Source organism: Cryptomeria japonica, chromosome 3, assembly GCF_030272615.1.
Source record: "Cryptomeria japonica chromosome 3, Sugi_1.0, whole genome shotgun sequence".
Taxonomy (NCBI): Eukaryota; Viridiplantae; Streptophyta; class Pinopsida; order Cupressales; family Cupressaceae; genus Cryptomeria; species Cryptomeria japonica.
Window position 1 is genome coordinate 425,484,900 of NC_081407.1, and position 22,919 is coordinate 425,507,818.

Here is a 22,919-nt window from a genome sequence, read left to right on the forward strand (position 1 = left end):
TATTTACTTTTTTTCCTGAAATCGCTTGTGATTTTTTCCTCCTCTTAGGTTTATTATTTGTTGTTACAGTTCTTCCTCTTAGTATCTCATGGCAATAAAAACCTTCTTGGATTCTCAAATTAAAAAAAAATAAATGCTTAAACTACCCCAAATAATGTCATACAAATCAATGTTAGTGCTAACAAAAAGTCTCTTCTTTACCATAACAAAAAGACTCAATGGGTAATGATCAAATCATCACATCTCTACATCTAGCTTAAAAATAAAGTCCCATGAGGGCTTCACTTAGTGAACCAGGGTTATAGCACATGCGTTCATGGCGTACTAAAGAATCCCCCTATTTTCACATATTGTATTTTTTCATAGCCTGAATTAAAAACCCCCTATTTTCACCGATAGACAATGTATTGTACCCTCACTTTTGGGATATTAAACCCCCCAATATGAATGCACGTGATATAATATTGCCTAGCCAGTGAAGCCCCTGTGTAAAGTCCTTAAAAATGTTGGGGCTCAAGGCTTGAAGAAGGATTCCCATTCCCATCTCTCATAATCCTATTAACACCAAGACAATACACTCAATCTTTACAGATTCTATAGCCACCACCCATTTCAATGAGGGTTCAATTACTAGTTTATTAAGAATAATTTGGTTGAATGTTACAAACTTGAGAAGAAACAAACCAACACCTAGAAGCTTCCTTGCACTTAAGAACTAGATTGTCTACTTTCCTTCCCATGACCACATTTGTTACTTGTTTTAGACATACCCCTAGGGCCACATCTTCTCAAGTTTATATTGGGTTGATGAACAAGATGGAAGAGCGCAAGGAAATGATGCTTACGCAATAAGAGTAGATCAAGGAGTGATCTCCCAATCCTAGTAATAAAGGGATGATTTCTTAGGTGTTTGTGCCCCTTAAACTTCTTGTTGATGATGATTTTTTCAAATAGGGTAATCATTAAGATGGAGTAATTTTGTTGTTGCATTTATGATATTTATAACACGAGTCCTGATAAACAAGAGACGATACATAATATTCATCTTGACCAATCCTTAGAGGGAAGACAACTTTAAAATAAGGAGCATTGCTTTGTTGTTGATGTTGGAGAGAAGCCTTTGTCTAACATTGCAATGCAAGTGATGATGGGCTTGTGGCTAAGCCTACTAGTATGGATTTTGTTTACTTTTTTTTTTTTCGATTGTATAAATTTAAAATAGTAGACCAAGCGGAGAATGCAATTTGAGGGAAATGAGCTTTGCTAGGGTTTGAGGTTGCGTATTGTTATTTTTCAGACCGCATTTACTGCGGGATTTTTGCATTTATTATGACTCCGACCAACTTTAGCCTAGCAGTTGATGTTGGTGCTGGAGTTGTTGCAACGGACCCTCATAGCACCTCTGAGCAAGCGCCCTCGCAAATTTGTTCTGAAAGTGTTTCACGAGGTATGTCCCCTCTTGATGTTGTACTTCATGTTCAGGATTTTGATAATGCCTGTGAATGGCTTGAAAAATGTACTTTGATAGGATATTTTGTGGGTAGGATCCCTCTTGAAAGCATGCTTCATGATTGGGTCGCCAAAGCCTGGTCTCCTCGTGGAGTTCAGCTTGATGGCGTCCAAAGTCTCACAAAGGGATTTTTGTTGTTCCGCTTTTCAAACCCTTCCCATGTTGAGGCTATTCTCTCCCATGGGCCTTGGACCATTTGATCTTCCCTCCTAGTTTTTCAGCATTGGTCTCACGACTTTTTTGTCTCAGATGACAAGAAATTGCGGGTACCAGTCTGGGTTGAGTTCTACGGTCTTCCTTTGCCTTGTTGGCCTTTCATGCAAACCATTGCTCAGTCTGTTCGAAAAGTAGTTTGCCTTGAGCCAGACTGTTTTTTTAATGCTCGCCCTCAAAAGAGGGTTTGTGTTGAGGTCGACCTTTCTCGCGACCTGAAAGAAACTGTTGATATCCAAGTGGGAGGCAACACCTTCACCCAAAAGGTGCTTTATTTGAACCTTCCCAACACTTGCTATTGGTGCCAGTTAGCGAAACACAAGATCAGGGATTGTCCATTGGCTACTCCGAAAATAAAACCCCCTGTTAAGGAGTCTGGCTCTCGACCTGTGGAGGGAGCTAAGATGGATGAATGGACCACTGTAGTTCGTAAAGGTAAAAACTCTGTGGCTTCGGCCCAGAAGACTCCCATTGGTTCCAGTTCTCAGCCTCCTACGGATCCTCCTACATAGACACCGTCTTCCTAGGGGGTTTTTACTTCAGTTTCAAACCTTGACCAGCAGCGGAAGATCTCTTCTGAGGGTGCCGCTCGCCCACCTTGGGTGCGCACTCCTCAGGCTGTGTCTGTGATTTCTGCTCCACACTCTCTACGATGCTCTCGTAGCCCTTCTGGGCGTGCTGAGATAAGATATTGTAGATGGTAGTTCAAAAAAACGACGAGTTGTCTCCAATGAGGACCTAGATTTTTTGCGCAATAGCTTCTCCTCTCTTGGGGACGAGGAAGATATGCAAGTTTTGTCATGAATTACATCTCATGGAATGTTCGAGGTCTCACAGACCTCTCCAAATAGTATTTTGTTTGAGATGTTCATCAACGCGTTGTTAGCTTGGATGTTCTTTGCCTCCAAGAAGTCAAAATTGTTGGTTTCATGCTCAATACTGCATGCCGTGTTATTTGGTCAGATAGCCTTGTTTTTGCCTCCCAGCATGAAGCTAGTCGAGGTGGAGTTGTTACTCTCATTTCACCTCGGTGGCTCTCTGCAGTTATTTCTCATGGCTTTGATCCCATGCAGCACGTCATCTGGGTTTTGCTCTCAATTGATAATCATTCCGTTGGGATCGTTAATGTTTATGCTCCTAATGATTCGGTTGATAGATCATACCTTTGGCACTGGATTGCAGATAATCTGCCACCTACAACTTTTGCGGGCCTTTATTTGGGCCTCTGGGTCTGACTATCATGGATTCCATAGGGTTGCTTGGGAATATTGTTGTCATCCCAAGGAATCTGGAGGGCTTGGCCTTATTTCTACCTAGAACCAAGGGCTTGCCTTATGTGCTAAATGGATTATCAGAGCTTTATCTGGCGGCGAGGCTTGGAAAATTCTTCTTCGACATTGCATTTCTTCATGCTTTCCTACCAAAAGGCCAACTTGGAAGGGGATTGGCTTGCAAACCCTGCTCATTATGAAAGACCATGTTCTGATCCAAGGTACTTTTGTGGTTAAAAGCATCTGGTGTGCTTGGGAAGCTATCAAGGCTTGGCTTCGATGGGTCGGTGATGGTTTTCGGGATGAGTTATCCATGAATCAACACAACCTCTGGTGGTCACCTCTTTTTCAGGTGCAAGGGTTACCACTGGCCAAAATCCAGGGTGTTAGTGCTCTGCATTTTCACAAACGCGGCATTAGAACACCTAAGGATCTGTTCTCCAGAGCTTCTATGAGCCTTCGGTCATGGGAAGACCTCCAGCTCCAGTTTCGTCTGTCTCGACCAGATCGACAGACTTATGACCTTCTAGTCTCGACCTTACCCTCAAATTTGCTTCACAAGCTTGGCATTTGGTCTGTCAAACCTTGGTGGAAAGATTGGAAATGGTATCCTTGGACTCATTTCACCAACTACAAACCCAAAATGGGTTATCTTTGGTTGGTTCCTCATTTGCCTATGGTCCATATTCTCAATCAGCGGTGGCACTTGCAATCTTCTCAAACTTCCTGGAGATTCGGGTTTCTTACTGTCTGGTTTGCCACTACTGAACCCAAGATTGCACACTTTGCTTGGTGTGTGCTCTTACAAGGGTTGCCTTTGGGTTCCAGACTTACATTTGGGGGTTCCTGATCCCCGATGCCCTTTTTGTGGTCACCCAAAAACTTTTATGCACATTTTTTGGTTCTGTAAAAGAGCTCAACAGTATTGGAGTTGGATTCATGATTTCTTTCGGCCTTTTCGGCCTGAGCCATTTTCCTGGCATATGGCTCTTCTGAGTGATTCGCTTAGAATCCCCTTTAAATTTTCTCAGATATGGCATGCTTTCAGAATGTAGATCCTATTCACTCTTTGGAAGGATAGGAATGTAGTTATTTTTACTCACAGCTTTTTGGATATTAATGTCTCGCTTTATGCTAAAGCTTGCATTTGTAATAATGTATTAATGCAAATTTAGGTTCAAGCTGACAAGGTGGCCCTAGAGGTGGGCCACCTTCAGGAACTCCTCTAGCACTAGGACAATGCCCCTTGTGCGGTTGCCGGAGTGCTGCTGGATTCTATCTCTGTCGACCATACTCCGCCCCGTGGCCACCACCGCCACCGCGGTCACAGTTCTTTTGCCTACCGCTCCTCGGGCGAGAGAGGCGATGCTTGGAGGTGTCGCTCGGCTTCTCCACTACGTCGTGGCTCTGCCTTGGGGTGGCCCTTTGCTGCTCTTGTGGCTTTTGCTCCTCCTGCTGGTGATGGTTCTGGGTGGCCCTCTGCCACCACTTCCAAATTTCCTCGCCTGGCCCTGGCGATCTCGCCTCCCAGGTAGGAGGAATGAGAAATTGATAAAGATCCTAAAGATGGGTGGTCTGTGTCGGACCCAACTCCTGACCCCGCTGATGTATGGGGCAATAAAGATGATCCTGATCCTCCTCCCTCGACTGCCACTGCTTTGGCTGCTTGAGGAAGTTTTTTGATGAAAAGCTTATTTTTTTGCTTTTGGCCGCTGGCCATGTTTTTTATTTTTGTTGTTGTTGTTGTTGTTGTTGCGCTAGTGGTATCCACTGGGGATGTACCAAGCCACCCGCAAGCTAGGTGCATCAGGTGAGTCCGAGCCTCGGAGTCGAACTCGAGACCAATGGGGAGCAAACCCGTGGCCCAAGCCGACTTCGCTACCCATGCGGGCGTTGTACAATTTTACTCAACAAATAATAACTAATTTACTCAAATAAATTAATTTTATTTACTTTTTCCCTTTCCAACATCTTATTTTTGCATTTGGTTTGAATTAAGCACACAACCCTAAAAAACATAAAACAAGTAATCATTAAAAACATTTAGAAATTATCATAATTTTGATTGAACATCAAATCTTTCCATAAAGCCATTTTATCAAATTCTCAGTCGATTATCATTTATACATATACCATGTGCTATATTATCCTCTATCTCCAAGGATATTTTTTTTATCTAGAAAAATAGGCAATTACTGATATTAGTTGGCTTTGTCAAGAGACTCAACAATGTTTTATACATAGAAATGCTAAGATACACTTCTTTGTAGTAAAGATTCAGGCATTACGAATACATTAGCAATTGTAGAAAGCACATTAGTAGCATATGTTAACTAAGCGGAATCCAGACTGTTACATGACGAGGAGAAACAGGTAATGGATGTCATATAGAACTTTCTTTACCCAGTTGTTTTCTAATTCTGTTATAGTTTCAATAATTATAAGTTTCTAGAGCAGTGTACTCCACAAATGACTAACCAACACAGACAGCCACTTAACATAAGTCTGATATGTGCAGGGGTATTTTAAAAACTCGAACTGTGAAACCAATATGTTGGGAGCTATCAAAAACAACACAAATGGGCAAACTTAACACCGATCCAGGCCATACTATTCTGAAGTTAATCCCACGTATGTTTCGATATCTACATTTCATTGAGGTTAAAATCAGCTGGATGCCAACTTTACCATCCAGTCTTGTATTTTGGGAATTCCATCCAATGATGTGTTGAATCTCCGAAAAAATTGTATTTCTTTTTAGCTCCTTTTCCTGATTATATATTACTAGATACCTTTTGTGCCTCAATCCCTGAATGGTTGGAAAATTCCATTTTATCAAACATGAATTCTACCTATTTTGTATAGGAAAGTTTCTTATTCTCAATAACTCTTTTGCTTCCATTTCCTATTTTCAAGGAGTTCTATAGATTTGATTCTCACAAAGATTATGGTGCAATTTCTGTCGCTAATTCATAATATAGCTTCATGTATATCGCCCAGTTTATTTGACATGTAATTCATGGATGCCTTGTAAGACAGTTTGAGACTATAAAGCTAAAACAAATCATGTTTGCTTTCACACTTCTGGATGGCCAAGCGTGCACACTGGTTTTCCATAATAATATAGATATGAAAGCAAATGTGATCTAGATGTTTAAGTTACATTTAGATTTAGTGCAGTTGAACATATCACAAGTACCTAATGTTGTGACGTTTTCACACATCGCCCCATTGCAAATGGGACCCCCTTCTTTTTAGGTCCTCTTGATCTTTTGGCTTTGGTTCTTTGGGTCTTTTCACAGCAGTTGCAAGTGTTTTGGGGTGAATTTGATCAAGTCTGCAAGTCGTTTGAGTAAATTTGGCTAAGTCTGGAACCTATTTTGCCTATTTTAGGGTTTTGCCCTTCAAACTTAGATTTGAGGCCTTTCCTTTAGGGTTTTGGAAAAACTGGACATTGAATTGGAATCAAGAGCCTTTAAGGAACTTGTCAGTGAAATTTGAGTGAATTTTTAGAAAATTCCTATTTTTTAGGGATTTCACTGCCTCTTGGATTGTCTTTATTTTGCCAAAAATCAAACTTACTATTTCTAGCAGTTTCTATTTTTAGTAAGTATTATCATGTCCTGTTTTGCCCTAATTTTAACATTTTGAAGTACTTACTATTTATAGTAAGTCTATGTTTGGCAGGTTCTTCTCAGGCACGGGTGTTGACACTAAAGACGAAACATTCCTGAACATTTCTAAATCCCGAAAGTTTGAAAAAGCAAGCTAATTGATCAAAAAATGGCTAAATATGGACTCCCATTCCAAAATGGAAAGCACTGAAAAATCTTCTAAGTCTGGCAGAGCAAAAATCCACTTTAATTCCAAATATGGCATCCCAAGGTGGAAGTGTGCAAATATGATTAAGTCCAAGTGAAGTTCCTTCATGTAATGTCCCCTTCTTTGCAGTGATTAGTTTAGTGGTCCATTGGCCTATTCCAGAGACCCATAGGCTATTTGGAAAGGAAAATTAGGGTTTCTAACTTTTGTGGAGTTTTGCTTGAGCATTTTAGGGTTTACCAGAAGGGAATTCTTTAGTTCTATCTATGGTTTCCTTTTGGGTTTTTCATGAGCTCCAGGGTGGCATAACACGCATTTGATTCTTTGGTGAAGTGAGAACTTACTATTTTTAGTAAGTTATGGTTTGGCTGTTTGGGTGATGTTGTCTTACTGAGCTTTCCAAGCTCTTTCTCCGGGTGCGAAAATCATGTTTTTCAAAGGAGTATTTCATGACTTACTATTTTTAGTAAGTGTCAGTATTGAGCAATTCTATTTTTAGTAGTTTGGACAAGGTCTTGATCCTGTAGCAGTTCAGTGGTCTTCATTGCTCAATTTCATCCTGGATTTTGTTGATAATCAGTATTGGAGTCATAAGTGATTTAATTAAATATTATTTCCTTATCCTAAGGTTTAATATTTAATTATTTTATTACTGATTAATGATATATTGGGTGACTTAGGAAAAAACATTTATATCTAATATCAATGTTATATTTTCCTAAGTTAGGCGTTGAAATTTGAAAGATGCATTATGTTATTATTGAAGACTTAGACAAGTTTGAACTTGTTTAAATTATTAGTAAAAATGCAACTTGGGCGCCCACCTTGGGAAATGAAACAAAATGTCATTTGGACGCCATGTGTGAGTGAAATGAAATGCAAATTCGAGGTGAATTTGAGGGCATTTACATTTGAATTTCAAAGGAAAAAACTATAAATACAGGTGCTTGGCCTCCCATTTTGATATCAAATGAATTTGCATCGTTATGCTGCTGAATTGGCGACTAAAAATCTGAGCTTCGAAGTGTGGCTTCCTAGCTAAGTCTCAGTTTCGTACTTGCAAGATAGTACCTAGCTGTGTCCATGTATTACCAGTGCTGTTGGTGAGTGAGTTGCAGATTGTGGAGTGTTCTATTTGGGATTGGAGTGTTTTTTGGTTGTTGGTCGCGGGACTACTGAAAGTGTATTTTGCTCACACCTCTTGACTAGGCGATTCCATCATTCTAAATACCGGCTCATCCTTCCTACCACTGGCGATGCATATTGTAAGTTTTTAGCATCTTATTTTGAGTGTTGATTTTTATATTGCAAATCGAACTTCCTAGGTTAGGCGTTGGGTTTTGTGAATGCATTGGGAAGCGTGCAAAATAAATATGGGTGTTTCGATAGCTTTCCTTGGGTTTGTTTTCATTGCAGCGGGTATAGCAATTATTTAGAACAGATTTTGAGTGAATTGGGTGAGTAATGAGAGAGTTATGAGTGTTTTAGTGAATCCATAGGCTGTTGGTTTTGCAATTCCAGCCTACAGATTTTGATGTTAGTAGAAATTTCATGTTCTTATTTGGATTTTCAGCATTACTCTCTTCTCACACTGTCTTGATTATTGTAAGGTTAAGAAGTAGTACTACTAACCAATTCTAGTTTGTAACTCTCACCCCACTGAAAAGTGGAAGAGGCTGGCTTGCCGCCTATTTTCAAGTAAATTGTAATTTAGTCCTCCCATTGCATAAGTGGTCGAGTGATGTCTGAGTGTAATAGTCCTTGCGCTTTGAGATTGTTTTGTAATTTCAGTCCTCTCGCTGAAATATCGCGGTTGAGTGATTTGTGTCTTTGTATGTTTCTCTTGGCTGGTTCACCGCCAAGTTCTTGCATTCCCGCTGGATAAGCGGAAGGGGCTGCCTTGCCGCCCAAGCATTGTATTGTTTCCAGTTATTTGAAGCTAACGATCCCCTCAACACCGTATGCTCTCACCTTCCCACATTGGGCACTTGGTGATCAAAAAGTGGAAGGGTTGTATTTTCCAGCAAGTTTTCAGTTTATGCTTTCTAACCTTAACGGGTTATCTGTTTGTGGATGATTATTATTGGCCTAAAAAACAAAAAACAAAAATAATTGGGAATTACACTTCACCCATCAAAGCTCCATTCCAAGAGGTGGGCGCCAAAATGAGGTCATGGAGGAATATCTCCATGACAAAGTTCCTTGACATGGTGGATTTGGCGCCCAAAAGGAGAAGTGTGCACTAGAATGGGGTGGTGGAGGAATTTTCCTCCACCCCCAAAATTCCATGACCATATCAAAATATTGCCAAGCAAGTACTAGAGAGCCAAACAAGGCTCATGGAGGAATTTTCCTCCAGGCATTTTCCTGCACATGGTCAAATTAGCGCCTAGAGTCAAGGAAGGGGGCCAAATGGAGGGCATCATGGAAAATCTTCTCAAGTCAGAATTCTTCCACATGGTGATTTTAGCGCCCAAGTGTGCATCAAAGCATTTGATAAGGGGTGTCAAGGAAAAATCAACAAAGTCATAAATTCCTCCATGGGGGTGAATTGGAGCCCAAAGCTAGTTCAAGGCGCCAAACAGAGGGGGTAATGGAATTTTGTCCAAGGCGTAGAAATCCTCCACAACATAGAAATTCTGCCCAAGTGTGCATTAGGGCGCCAAAGTGAGGAAGGGAAGGAATTTTCATTCCAAGGATAAATTCCTCCACAGGGTCATTCCAATGCCCAAGACTGAAGGATGAATTCCAAGGCATGAAAATTTGAAGACAAGGGAAAGATTGAAGAAATTCCTCCCTAGGGAAAAAAATTGAAAAATCCTCTTTCAAGCATGAAAATTCGTCCAAATTTCAAGATAATGACAGATTTGGCTAAGTGAGAATTTTCTCTCTCCTGGACTCTAGAACTCAAAATTGAAAAAATTCCTAAAAAAGTAGGAAAAGTGAAAAATTTACCAAGTGTTGAAAATTCCTTCCTTTAGGACAGAATTCCAAGAAAAGTAAAAAAATTGACTTAAGTGTTGGAATTTTGATCCTTCAGGACAAAATTCTTGGAAAATGTGAAATTTGGCTAAAGATTGAAGAAATTCCTTCCTCGGGGAAGAAATATGCCCAAGGTGAAGAATTTCAAGGCACAAGGAAAATTGTCTAAGTTATTTTCTCTCTCCAGAGCTCAGAACAAGACAAAATTCCTTAGGCATGGAAAATGGTCAGTGGTCAGGAAAATCTTCCTTCAGGACAAAGTGTGCACAAAAATTTTCCTTAAGGACAAAATTCTCTCCAAGAATTTTCTCTCTCCAAGAATTCTAGATGTGTAGGATTCCTGCAAGAGCAGATAAATTTGTTAAAATTCTTTCAAGGTAGGAAAATCTTTCAAAATGTCTTTTGTGGGCCTAGAATGGAAAGATTCTTGCAAAAGATGAGTTGGCAAACATGCATAAAGAATATTTTGTATTAATGAAGCATAACCCTTAAAATTATAAGTTCCTATGACGGTGGGGTCCACTTGCATGTCGAGAATCTATTGAATGCATGGAGGCATGATGGCACATTTACTGTTGGTAGGCATTTGACTAGGTGGCACCCGATTCAATGCATGGCAACTGTTATACTTAATGAAATAATGAAGCATCTTTTGCATGTTGGGTGAACTTTGCATGATGGAGAATTTATTGCATGTAGCTGATTTCGGAGATGGTGGAGCATTCAAGGCATAATGGGCAATTTCTGGCTTGATGGGGCATTTATTACACATTGGGCAAATTTGAAAGAAGTGGTGCATTTAATGCACAATAGACACTATTTTTGGCAGCAATGTAATTAATTGTAAGTAAGAATGATGGGCATTTAATGTTTATTCCCACCTTGTGGCATCATGTGTGTGGAATCTTTTGGGTCAAACCCTAAATTAGGGTTTGCATGTAATCAAGGTTGGAGGCCTATATAAGGGGGTGACCCCTTCATTTGTAAAGCGAAGGAGATTTGTATGAAATTGCTGCAATAAGTTTTGAGATAATAACAGGGATGCATCATTCTCTGATGGTGTTCACTTAAGTTATTTTTCAAAACTTGCATGGTTTCACCTTCCTCACTTAGAGTAGAAGTAGAGTAGTGCTTTGATTTCAATGGAGAATGTAATGGTGTTTGATGAATTTCCATGGCTCATACTTTTTGCATCTTGTTGATTATAAGTTGCAGTGTAAAGTTAGCTTGAGCCACTAAATTTGTGCTAAGTTCGATTGTGGATAGTCATTTGGATTGCACCATTTTGGGTATTCAAATGCACTTCCTCGATTTGAAAATCCTTCAACATCCTTGTAAGACTGCACCAGTTCTTGTGGAGTTGTAGTTAATCTTAGCAAAGTAGAATTTGGTTTATTTGGAATTTGTCCACTAAAGCACTATCTATTGATATCACTGCCCTTAGGAATAGATTTAGATCCTTCTAACCCTTTCCCCTTTAATTTCAGTTCATTCCAGTTTAACTTGTTCAAAGAAGAAGCATCACAAAATTGCTATATCCGATGATGAAGTTCCGGCCACAACAAAAAAGTGAAAGAATTATCCAAACGTAAGTCCCCTTGGATTACCAGCAAACATCAAACCAACTGAGTCACGTCTATTGCATAATCGTAACCTTGGAGTCAATCGTTGAACTTACTGCAATCTTAGCATACGATTGAACTTTGATCAAGAGAGAGTAAAGTGACCGCTGGGCAACTTTATTCTATGTTAGGCACCATTATAAAAAACACATTAACACCTAATAGTGTGATCAGCTAGATGATTGGCTCAAATCCTAATGATCTAAGATATATATTTTAGAGGTTTTACTTTCAAATTTGGTCAACCGGACCCTGTCACAAGTACCTAATACCATCATTGGTTAGGTGGACAGTAGAGAAGGTCTGGCAATAGTATAGTAAGGTTGAGGACAAGATTACACAATTGGTTTGAACTGGTAAAAGGTGGAGTGCCAAGTGTTTTGTGGAGAAGTTGGTTTCGGTGGGTTTAAATGGGCAACGTATATAACTAGGTTATCGTTTTATTTTCCTGAGAAGTTGGTTTCAGAGGGTTTAAATGGGCAACGTATATAACTAGGTTATCATTTTATTTTCTTATAGGAAAATGATTGCGAAGCCTTACTTTTGAGTATATAGGTGGTGCACAGTTCATGGCAATTAGTTGCTAAAAAAGTCCCCTTTGTGAATGACTTGATTTCTATATTAATGATTGTCGATTGGATAAATTAACAAGCAGATCAAACAAGCTTCCGAAAAAAACACATAACCTGCCATTGACTTGGTATATAAAGCCAAAGCAAGCTACGCCACTTTTAGCACAATGCATTTAAAAATTTGATTCATGTCTAAATAAACAAAAACAACCAACCGCACAGCTACCTAAAAATGAGGGTCTACCTTACCAATAATCACTTTAAATTAATAATGATAATTTAAAAAGATATAAAAAGTGAGATGAATTGATATTGATGACAAGCTAGCAAACCTGCTTCTCAGAATATACGGAGGCTTCCAATAGGGAACATACTATACTATTATTAATATCCAGAGATCCCTTAAGCATAAAAAATGTTCAACCATGAATTGGGCATTTCTAGATGGGTTCTACTATCGATTTTGTGCAATATACAGTTAGCTTATCACAGGAATATCCAGAATGGTGGCAGTTATCATCTGATTGATATTAATAATTCAAAGTTACATGCTAAGTTGCAGCACATTAATTTTTATGGTAGTTAAGACTATGCAAATAGAAAATTAATGGGTGTTTCCCATAATTCACTGTAAAAGTGGAAAATTATATTGGTCTGCTCACACTCCTGAGATGAATATATTATATATAAATAGAAGTGTATTGGGTTTTCCCTCCCTGCACAATAAGAAACATTTGATACTCAGAAACTCAAAACACTGGATATCATCAACATCCAACATAATATGTACTTACAATAACAAACAAATTGCAGATGACACATTCAATGATATGAAATATTTATTCTGATTACGGACATAGACTTTACTTGTGCTCATTTAAGACAATAAATATTTAACAAAACTATAATGTGGAAGAATTCAATTTTATGGGAAAACACTCAGACAAAAAGACTGACGTGCAAATGGTATAAATATGAACAATCAACTAGAATTTTAAAAAACAATTAGCATTCCTCCATACAAAGAAACTTAGAAATAAGAAATAAAAACTGATTGAACAGATTCAGCACATGTTTTCTATCCGATCCAAAGAAATTTACTTTTAAACTAAAATTGCTTGATACCATGAAGTGAAAAATACACCTGAACCAAAATTTTGAAAGGAAATCTAATTAGCTGATAGAAGTGGCTGTGGTTTTTTAACAAAATAAACGAAGCTGTAGTTTTTAAAATTAAGGTTTCCAAGTGCTACAACGGTAAGGTCAAATACCAGGGAAAAGAAACTGATAGAAATATCAAAATGTTCAAATCAATCATACCAACTAACTTGGAAATGGATTTTAACACATCTTATTTGCTACAACCATCCTTTAACTTGTTTCAACGTAGGTTATTTCATTACTCACTAGCCTTATGAACAAGACCTCTTATTATGTTTCATGTGGTGCTCGCTAATATCCAACCTTGGGTATGATCCATCCTGTTACTTGTAATGAAAATACACCATAGCGACTCCCAAAGACCAATAAAGGGTGCTGCATCTATTCCGAAGACCATATTGACTCTAAGAAAATATGGCCGCTAATTGATAGGTCCTTTTCCAAGTCTACTTCTAGTCTCAAAAATCAAATAAAAAATCTATCACAATGATCCAATCCAGTTCAAGGAGAACTTTATGGGCTGATTATCTTTTTACCATTTCCTCAAAACATTAATTGCTCAAATAGCAAAAAAAATTGCTGATATTTTATATTGTGTCTTAAGGGATCCAAGTGACAATTCCAGATAGAATTCTTATATACAACCAAACCTTATCATGCAAATCTGAGCTAATGATGAGAAATTTGAGCAGTGAGGAAGTGGCGCACAATGATCTAGTTTTGGCTCTATCGAGATGAATGTTTCTACAAGATTTGGAAAATTCAAAAAAGGAGCAGTCATGGCCAAGCTATGACAAAGCAGAAAACGTCTTGAATTCAAGAAAATGGTAATTGAAGTGCCATAGCCACTGTGGTTGAATTGACCATAGTGGATATGGCACTTCAATCACTGTTATGGCCACTATGGTTGGACTGGCCATAGTGCCTATGGCACTATTGCCACCTGAAATTTCATCCTTACTGAACTTGGTTCAGTATTTCAAAGACACAATGGGAATGATAGTTCAGTATTTCAAAGCACAATGGGAATGATCTCTCGAGTGTGGGACCTTGCTAACTTGAGATCAGACCTCTAGAGAAAGTTGGTTCCTTTCTAAGCTCAAGTGCAGATGTTGATCCAACTCAACACAAATTCAAAATAATGCTGTCTCCTACTCTAATAATTCACAGGAGAAAAAGGGGGAAGAAAAAAACAGAAAGGGAAGGCTCGTGATGCACCAAGACTTAATTGAGTTCTCTCCTTGCTCACAATAGCACATACAACCTATGAAGGTTGTAAAACTCACATAGATCTCTATTTTTGTTTGTTGGTTGAAAATTTTGTACACTTGGGGAAATATACAAAATTGTGGTTTCAACTACAGCACACGAGTAAAAACTCTCCTAATTAAGGGAAGGCTCCCCCTATCTAACTACAACTTGGAAAATAAAATTGGATGGGACAGCAATCTTTCTTCTTTTTTCAAGAAAGACAATATCCTTTTTCTCTTCACAGAAAAGGATAGCGATTGAATAACAGCAGTAACCACTTTCAAGTAAAATGAGAGAAAGGAAGTGAAGTTTCCTGAAAGCTCAAAGACTCCCGTCACTTCCTTCGGGACGGGACAGCAATATCAAGCTCAAAGACTTGACTATTGGAAGTCCTATCTACCCTTTGCTATACTAAATTTTACAACGAATAAAAGATAACAGCTCAAAGACTGGAATAATCTATTCTTTTAACACAAAGACAAGAACTAATGCAAGCTCAAAGACTTGCTACTATTTCTTATCAAACAGTAATTTTCCTCAAGAATGGACGCAAGCTCAAAGACTTGCTGCTCCTTCAAGAGAGTTTCCTATTTTAATTAATCTTCTCTACTTGCAGCTCAAAGACTTCAAATCAGATTGGACTAAGCCCCTTTAGAAATACTTTGCATAGAAGGAATAAAAAGATTCAAACTCAAACATGTAGCTCAAAGACTCAAAACTTGAGTAATCCTTCTTTATTATTCTTCAAAACCTTCAATTCACATACATAAGCTCAAAGACTTCTTGCTGTAAATTTGGCAGAGTTTTTGCTTGCTTTCCAAAAGATAAATATTACAATAGACTCCTCCAGTATTTATAGAAGAGGAGCCTTGAGAAAAAGGTGGGAGGATCCTAACTAACTTGAGAGATTCTCTCAACCACCAAGACTCATTCAATAACTAACTGAGACTTCATTAACTAACTAAGAGTTACTCCAACTAACTAAGACTTATTCCAACTACAGTCCTAATCGGACACAACTTGTAGTTGTCTTACATGTAATTACAAAAGTGCAAGTAATGTGTAACTTGCATTTTACAAAAAATACTTTTACATGTAACTTGTCAAAACAAAATTACAAATGCATAACTAAAACTATTCCATGTGTCTAAAGACACGACTCTAACTGCATCATCCTTTGTCTGTGATGATCTTCATGTCGCTTCAGGATGCAAGAACTTGAAGTATTCTGGATTGGTAAAGACATCTTGAACCGGAACGGGAACTTGCATCCTTATCTTCTTGCTTGGGGTAGTACTAGCTTTTCAAGAGGGAACGGGCTGCCTTCCTCTTTTCATGTCATGACCATCTTTGTCTTGAAAGCATTCTATGCTCTCAACCATGAATTGTTGTTGTATCTCTTCTTTGTATCATCCTCCATTCTTGAAATCTTCTTGCAAAATAAGGCCCATGCCTTAATCCATTGATTTGGTAGATCGTGTGTGCAAACCGGACTGACAAGGGAAGGGATAAATTGATGCGAAAATGGGCTCACAAGTGAATTTCGGGTTTTGGAAGCTGCATTACATGTGTGGGAAAAACAAGAGCATTACTTGCAATTGCGGGGAACAAACATGCAACTTCATATGTGTAATGGGTAAACACAAGTTTGCACTTGTAATTGGACCTTTAGAACTCATTTTCAAGTATTTTTTGAGTGCATTTTGGACCAATTTCGGGTTCTGGATGGCTGACCGCAGGTAGACTTTAAATGGGGAAAACGAATGAATGTGTGAAATGAGTGGATGAAATGGTATGTACGGATGAGGGAATTGGAAGCGGATAGGTAAAAATGAATTTCAAGAAGATCACTTGGAACTTTGCCAATGCAAAAATGGGAAGAACTTTCAACTTGCAACCCGGATTTCAAAAAAAAGATGGTTAAATCTTTTATCCGTAAGGGAAGAACAATGATTTTCATCCAACTTGTAATCGGAATTTAAAATCCCGAATACAAGTAAAGAGGGAAAATGGGGAAGAACAATGCAATTCTAAAATTGCTTTACAAAAGGGAAAATCTCTCTCACAAAATCTGATTTTTGGGGAAGAACCAACCATTTACAAATTTACAACTAGAAAGGAAAAACAAGAAAACAAGAAAACAAGAAAAATGAAACAAGAAGAAAATAAATCTTACCTTGCTCCAATCTGAAAATGCCTCTCCAAAAGATGATCAATCTTTGAAATAAAGAAGAATATCTCTTAAAAAGAAACTAACCGTATTCCAAAACCCTAGCCACGTTTTTGAAAAATGCCCAAAACTGAAAAACGTGGCAGCAAATGCATGAGAAATGGCATGGAAAATGGCCAAAACTCTTTCTAACCTCAATACCTTAGCATACCAAGTCAAAACGATTCATAACATTGCTGATTCGTGGCATTTTTAATGAAGAAAAACATGGTTTTTTGGCAAAAACGTGTTTGCTGTTATAAACCTAAAAACCAGCAAACTTAACCTCCATGTGGCGTGAAAGGTGTCTAAAAATGCATGGAAATAGGAAGGAATCCAAAACGCCTTCTATCTCCCAAAAAATCTCCACAAAAATTTGCTAAAAATCTTCAAAAAACATGTTTTTCCTTGCAATTCGGGTTTTTTGGAACAAATAGCAAGTTTAAAATGTATGAAACAATGAAAATCGGGTTTTTTGGAGGATATGACAAGTTTAAAATTTCACTTTTTCAACATGTTAGGCAAAATCGGGATTTTTTGGCCAAATAGCAAGTTTAAAATTTCAAAAATGCACTTTATGAGCAAAATCGGGTTTTTTGGACCAAAGTGCAAGTTTTAAATTGTCACTTTTTCACTTACAAGGCAAAATCGGGTTTTTTGGAGCAAACTGCAAGTTTTAAATACTTGTAAATGGGAAATAAAATCCCTACAACAAGTTATACTTGCTTGCACATATGTAATGGGGATTTAAAATCCCTATTACATGCAAAAACCATTAAAGTAGGGGTTTTTTCACCAAACTGCAAGTTTACTTGCACATATGTAATGGGGATTTAAAATCCCTATTACATGTGAAAACCATTAAAGTAGGGGTTTTTTGACCAAACTGCAAGTTTACTTGCAGTTGAGCCAAAAAATCCCTATTTTAACTAAAAATGACCAAAAAACAATAAAAAGATAAAAACAACAAAGGGGAAATTTAAAATAAATTACAAATAACATATTTGAAATAAAAGTGCACATGTAATTGGTCAAAAATTCCCCTACAAAGACCAAAACAATGAATATCATTAAAACTTGCAGTTTGAAGAAAATTCTCCACCTGCAGTTGGGGTTTTAAAACCCGACTGAAGGAAAGACATAGCAAACGAACCCAGAATTTGACGAAATTCGAAACGTAGTTCGAGGATGGACTGAGGATTAAGCCAGTCCAAGGATTAGTCGAAATTCTGCCTCGGGAAGCGTGCCATAGAGTAAATTTTTTCATTTTTTCACAAAAATTTCATGTAATGGTCCTTCATTTTTGAAAACAAAAATGAGGACAACAATTGGCTCTGACTGGGGAATTCTTTCATTTATCCTTCAAGATTGTGAAAGAAAAGAATCCAGAACTCTAAGTGCCTTCCTCTTATCCATTGGGCCACAGAGTCAATCAAAGCAAAAACAAAAACAAAAAGACAAAAGACCAAAAGTAAAAGACGCAGACGACCGAAGGATGATATGACTGACGCAAAGCAACTAACTAAGATGCTAACTTGTGCAACTGCACTTATTGAAAATAGAAACCTACCTATCCTAAACTAGCCACAATGAAAACTTTTCAAATGAAACCATTCACTGGCTCAGCAAAATAATTGCCTTTTTTCAACAACTTATAGTACCTTGCATGATCATGAGCAGCCACAACCAATTGAAGAATAATCGATTGCACCAGAACTTGATGCAACACTCCTTGGAAAAGATGAACAAATTGACCTTCCTCTTGAAATGAATCATATGTACTGCTGCTCCAAAGTAGATTTTTGATGCCAGACTGCTCTTGCTTAGCTGAAAATGCATGTTTGGACTCTTCAACAAGTGTATCTACCGGCTCAGGAACAAGTGAAACCTTTGTCCTCCCATTGGCTTCCAACCAAGAAAGATGTCTGATTGGACATCCTCTTGATGGGACAAAAACATAATTCTTCTTGCTGATTACATCTTTATCAGCTACTTCTTCAATCATAACCTTATGCTGGACAGAAAGATCTTCATGTGATTCAAATGAAACCATGACTGCATTGCATTCCTCAGTATGCTGTTTACAAACTTCAGATTTGAGAGAATCATCAACAAGATTTAAACAAAACTCTTCTATAGTACTCATGAAATGATCCTCATCAAGTTTTGGGTTAGATCTCTTATGCATGATATGTCCAAGTTCATGACCTTGGAACACGAATGCATTCATTTCAACTTGATTGGGACCTTCATGCATGCTCATACAAAAAGAGAATTCTTCTATAGAACTTTCTTGGGGACTTGAACCAATATCAAAACCTCCATCTTGGAAAATAGACTCTTGATTTTCATCTTTCTCAAGCTTCTCATGATCTTTTAACTTATGAGATATCGGTTTAACATCAAAGCTTGAACAAAATAGTTCCATCTCATCCCAAAATGTATCATCTTCAATATCTTCTTTACTCTTTTGAATAGGAGAGCTGAAATTTGCTTCATGACAACTCTCATCAAACTTTCCAAAATTCAAAATAGAATTGTCTTTATGTTCATAAACCATCTTTTCACATCCCATGACATGATTGTGCTCGTTTACCGACACCTTGGAAGAATGGCCTTCAACCTCTTGTTGTGCATTGTCCATGGTATCCGGCATGGTGCATTCTTTTTGTTCATCAGCTTTCTGGAACTGCATAAACCAGATTTGAGAGTCGCCAGCTATGTCTGCTTCCTCATCTTCTTGGAAGAGACCAGCAAGATCACTTTGTTCAAATTCAAAATCCTCCACTGCTGCATTTTTTGGCGGTGCCTCAAGAGCAAGCCCTTCTGGTGATGAAGGAAACTTATCTTGATTTTCAACTACATAACTCGGAGCAATATTTGGGTATGGCCTCCTTGGAATGTCTTTATAAGGGGAAGAGAATACACCTTGAGCTATTTGCCTTTTGAGGGCAATCAACTCATTAGCCAACTTCTGCACCATGGGATCTGTTCTCTTGGTAGCCCATGATCCCAATGAAGAGACTTCTTTGGACCCATTTGATTCTATCTTCATCTTACCAGCAAGGATAAGATTATCTTCAATATCAATTGCCAAGGCTTGTGTTGCTGCAAGGTCTCTTGGGACTTCCCTTCTCAACAAAAAACATACTTCTGGCACTTGAGCATTGATGAAGAAGCACTTCAAATTTGCAGCGGTAGGCTGAGCAACAACTGGAATTTTGTTACACAACTTATTGAATTTAGCCACAAAATCCCGCATGGGTTCATGTGACTCTTTTTTCATTTGAGCCATCTGAGCTAACAATGCATGCACATCTTCTACAGGCTTGAACCTCTCTTCAAACTTGTCTTTAAGTGTGGCCCAAGATATAATCGAACCAGCAGAAAGGTTATAAAACCAATCAGCTGCAATACCTTGCAGAGTATCCACAAATAATCTTACAGATACATCTTCGTGTTCAACACCATGAACACCACATGCTATGTAGAAAGCAACAATGTGTTCATCAGGGTGTTGATGTTCATCTCCAAAGAACTTGGGAAAGTTCTTCCTCGAACCATCAGGAAGAGCATGCAAAGGCGGAGTCAAATTCAACGGACCAAAAGCATTCCCCCAAGGACCTTGAGCAGCCATTTAACATATCCTTGGTGAAAGTTTGAGAAATTACAAAAACAGGAATTACAATGAATAGCATACCGGTATACTTCAAACAAAAGCGTGAGGCTTTTGAATGCGTATAATATCCTAGCAGAAACCAAAAAATTTTTTTTTTTTTTTTTACCAACAAGACACTAATCTTCAAACGAAAGCGTGAGGCTTCCGAATGCATCCGTGTCCCCAGCAGAGTCGCCAAAAAACTGTTGGTGTCTCGGATGGGCCAAACAAATTTATATCAGAGATCTTTAAAGACAGAAATAACAAAGTACTTCAAATCTCCTTCGATCAGCAGGAAACCCAACAAAAGTTATTTCCTTTTTTTTTTCTTTTTTTACCAGCAAGACACTAATCTTCAAACGAAAGCGTGAGGCTTCCGAATGCGTCCGTATCCCCAGCAGAGTCGCCAAAAAACTGTTGGTTGAAAATTTTGTACACTTGGGGAAATATACAAAATTGTGGTTTCAACTACAGCACACGAGTAAAAACTCTCCTAATTAAGGGAAGGCTCCCCCTATCTAACTACAACTTGGAAAATAAAATTGGATGGGACAGCAATCTTTCTTCTTTTTTCAAGAAAGACAATATCCTTTTTCTCTTCACAGAAAAGGATAGCGATTGAATAACAGCAGTAACCACTTTCAAGTAAAATGAGAGAAAGGAAGTGAAGTTTCCTGAAAGCTCAAAGACTCCCGTCACTTCCTTCGGGACGGGACAGCAATATCAAGCTCAAAGACTTGACTATTGGAAGTCCTATCTACCCTTTGCTATACTAAATTTTACAACGAATAAAAGATAACAGCTCAAAGACTGGAATAATCTATTCTTTTAACACAAAGACAAGAACTAATGCAAGCTCAAAGACTTGCTACTATTTCTTATCAAACAGTAATTTTCCTCAAGAATGGACGCAAGCTCAAAGACTTGCTGCTCCTTCAAGAGAGTTTCCTATTTTAATTAATCTTCTCTACTTGCAGCTCAAAGACTTCAAATCAGATTGGACTAAGCCCCTTTAGAAATACTTTGCATAGAAGGAATAAAAAGATTCAAACTCAAACATGTAGCTCAAAGACTCAAAACTTGAGTAATCCTTCTTTATTATTCTTCAAAACCTTCAATTCACATACATAAGCTCAAAGACTTCTTGCTGTAAATTTGGCAGAGTTTTTGCTTGCTTTCCAAAAGATAAATATTACAATAGACTCCTCCAGTATTTATAGAAGAGGAGCCTTGAGAAAAAGGTGGGAGGATCCTAACTAACTTGAGAGATTCTCTCAACCACCAAGACTCATTCAATAACTAACTGAGACTTCATTAACTAACTAAGAGTTACTCCAACTAACTAAGACTTATTCCAACTACAGTCCTAATCGGACACAACTTGTAGTTGTCTTACATGTAATTACAAAAGTGCAAGTAATGTGTAACTTGCATTTTACAAAAAATACTTTTACATGTAACTTGTCAAAACAAAATTACAAATGCATAACTAAAACTATTCCATGTGTCTAAAGACACGACTCTAACTGCATCATCCTTTGTCTGTGATGATCTTCATGTCGCTTCAGGATGCAAGAACTTGAAGTATTCTGGATTGGTAAAGACATCTTGAACCGGAACGGGAACTTGCATCCTTATCTTCTTGCTTGGGGTAGTACTAGCTTTTCAAGAGGGAACGGGCTGCCTTCCTCTTTTCATGTCATGACCATCTTTGTCTTGAAAGCATTCTATGCTCTCAACCATGAATTGTTGTTGTATCTCTTCTTTGTATCATCCTCCATTCTTGAAATCTTCTTGCAAAATAAGGCCCATGCCTTAATCCATTGATTTGGTAGATCGTGTGTGCAAACCGGACTGACAAGGGAAGGGATAAATTGATGCGAAAATGGGCTCACAAGTGAATTTCGGGTTTTGGAAGCTGCATTACATGTGTGGGAAAAACAAGAGCATTACTTGCAATTGCGGGGAACAAACATGCAACTTCATATGTGTAATGGGTAAACACAAGTTTGCACTTGTAATTGGACCTTTAGAACTCATTTTCAAGTATTTTTTGAGTGCATTTTGGACCAATTTCGGGTTCTGGATGGCTGACCGCAGGTAGACTTTAAATGGGGAAAACGAATGAATGTGTGAAATGAGTGGATGAAATGGTATGTACGGATGAGGGAATTGGAAGCGGATAGGTAAAAATGAATTTCAAGAAGATCACTTGGAACTTTGCCAATGCAAAAATGGGAAGAACTTTCAACTTGCAACCCGGATTTCAAAAAAAAGATGGTTAAATCTTTTATCCGTAAGGGAAGAACAATGATTTTCATCCAACTTGTAATCGGAATTTAAAATCCCGAATACAAGTAAAGAGGGAAAATGGGGAAGAACAATGCAATTCTAAAATTGCTTTACAAAAGGGAAAATCTCTCTCACAAAATCTGATTTTTGGGGAAGAACCAACCATTTACAAATTTACAACTAGAAAGGAAAAACAAGAAAACAAGAAAACAAGAAAAATGAAACAAGAAGAAAATAAATCTTACCTTGCTCCAATCTGAAAATGCCTCTCCAAAAGATGATCAATCTTTGAAATAAAGAAGAATATCTCTTAAAAAGAAACTAACCGTATTCCAAAACCCTAGCCACGTTTTTGA

General features: G+C 38.0%; 1 protein-coding gene across 1 annotated transcript in view; it reads right to left on the minus strand.

Annotated features, from left to right (window-relative positions):
* Positions 1 to 12,354: 12,354 nt before the first annotated feature.
* LOC131070429 (metal transporter Nramp3) overlaps positions 12,355 to 22,919 on the minus strand; it is a 124,365-nt gene continuing 113,800 nt past the window's right edge. Inside the window, exon 5 of the mRNA XM_058005949.2 lies at positions 12,355 to 12,708. The gene's annotated coding sequence lies outside the window, so the exon portion shown is untranslated. The remainder of the gene's footprint in view (positions 12,709 to 22,919) is intronic.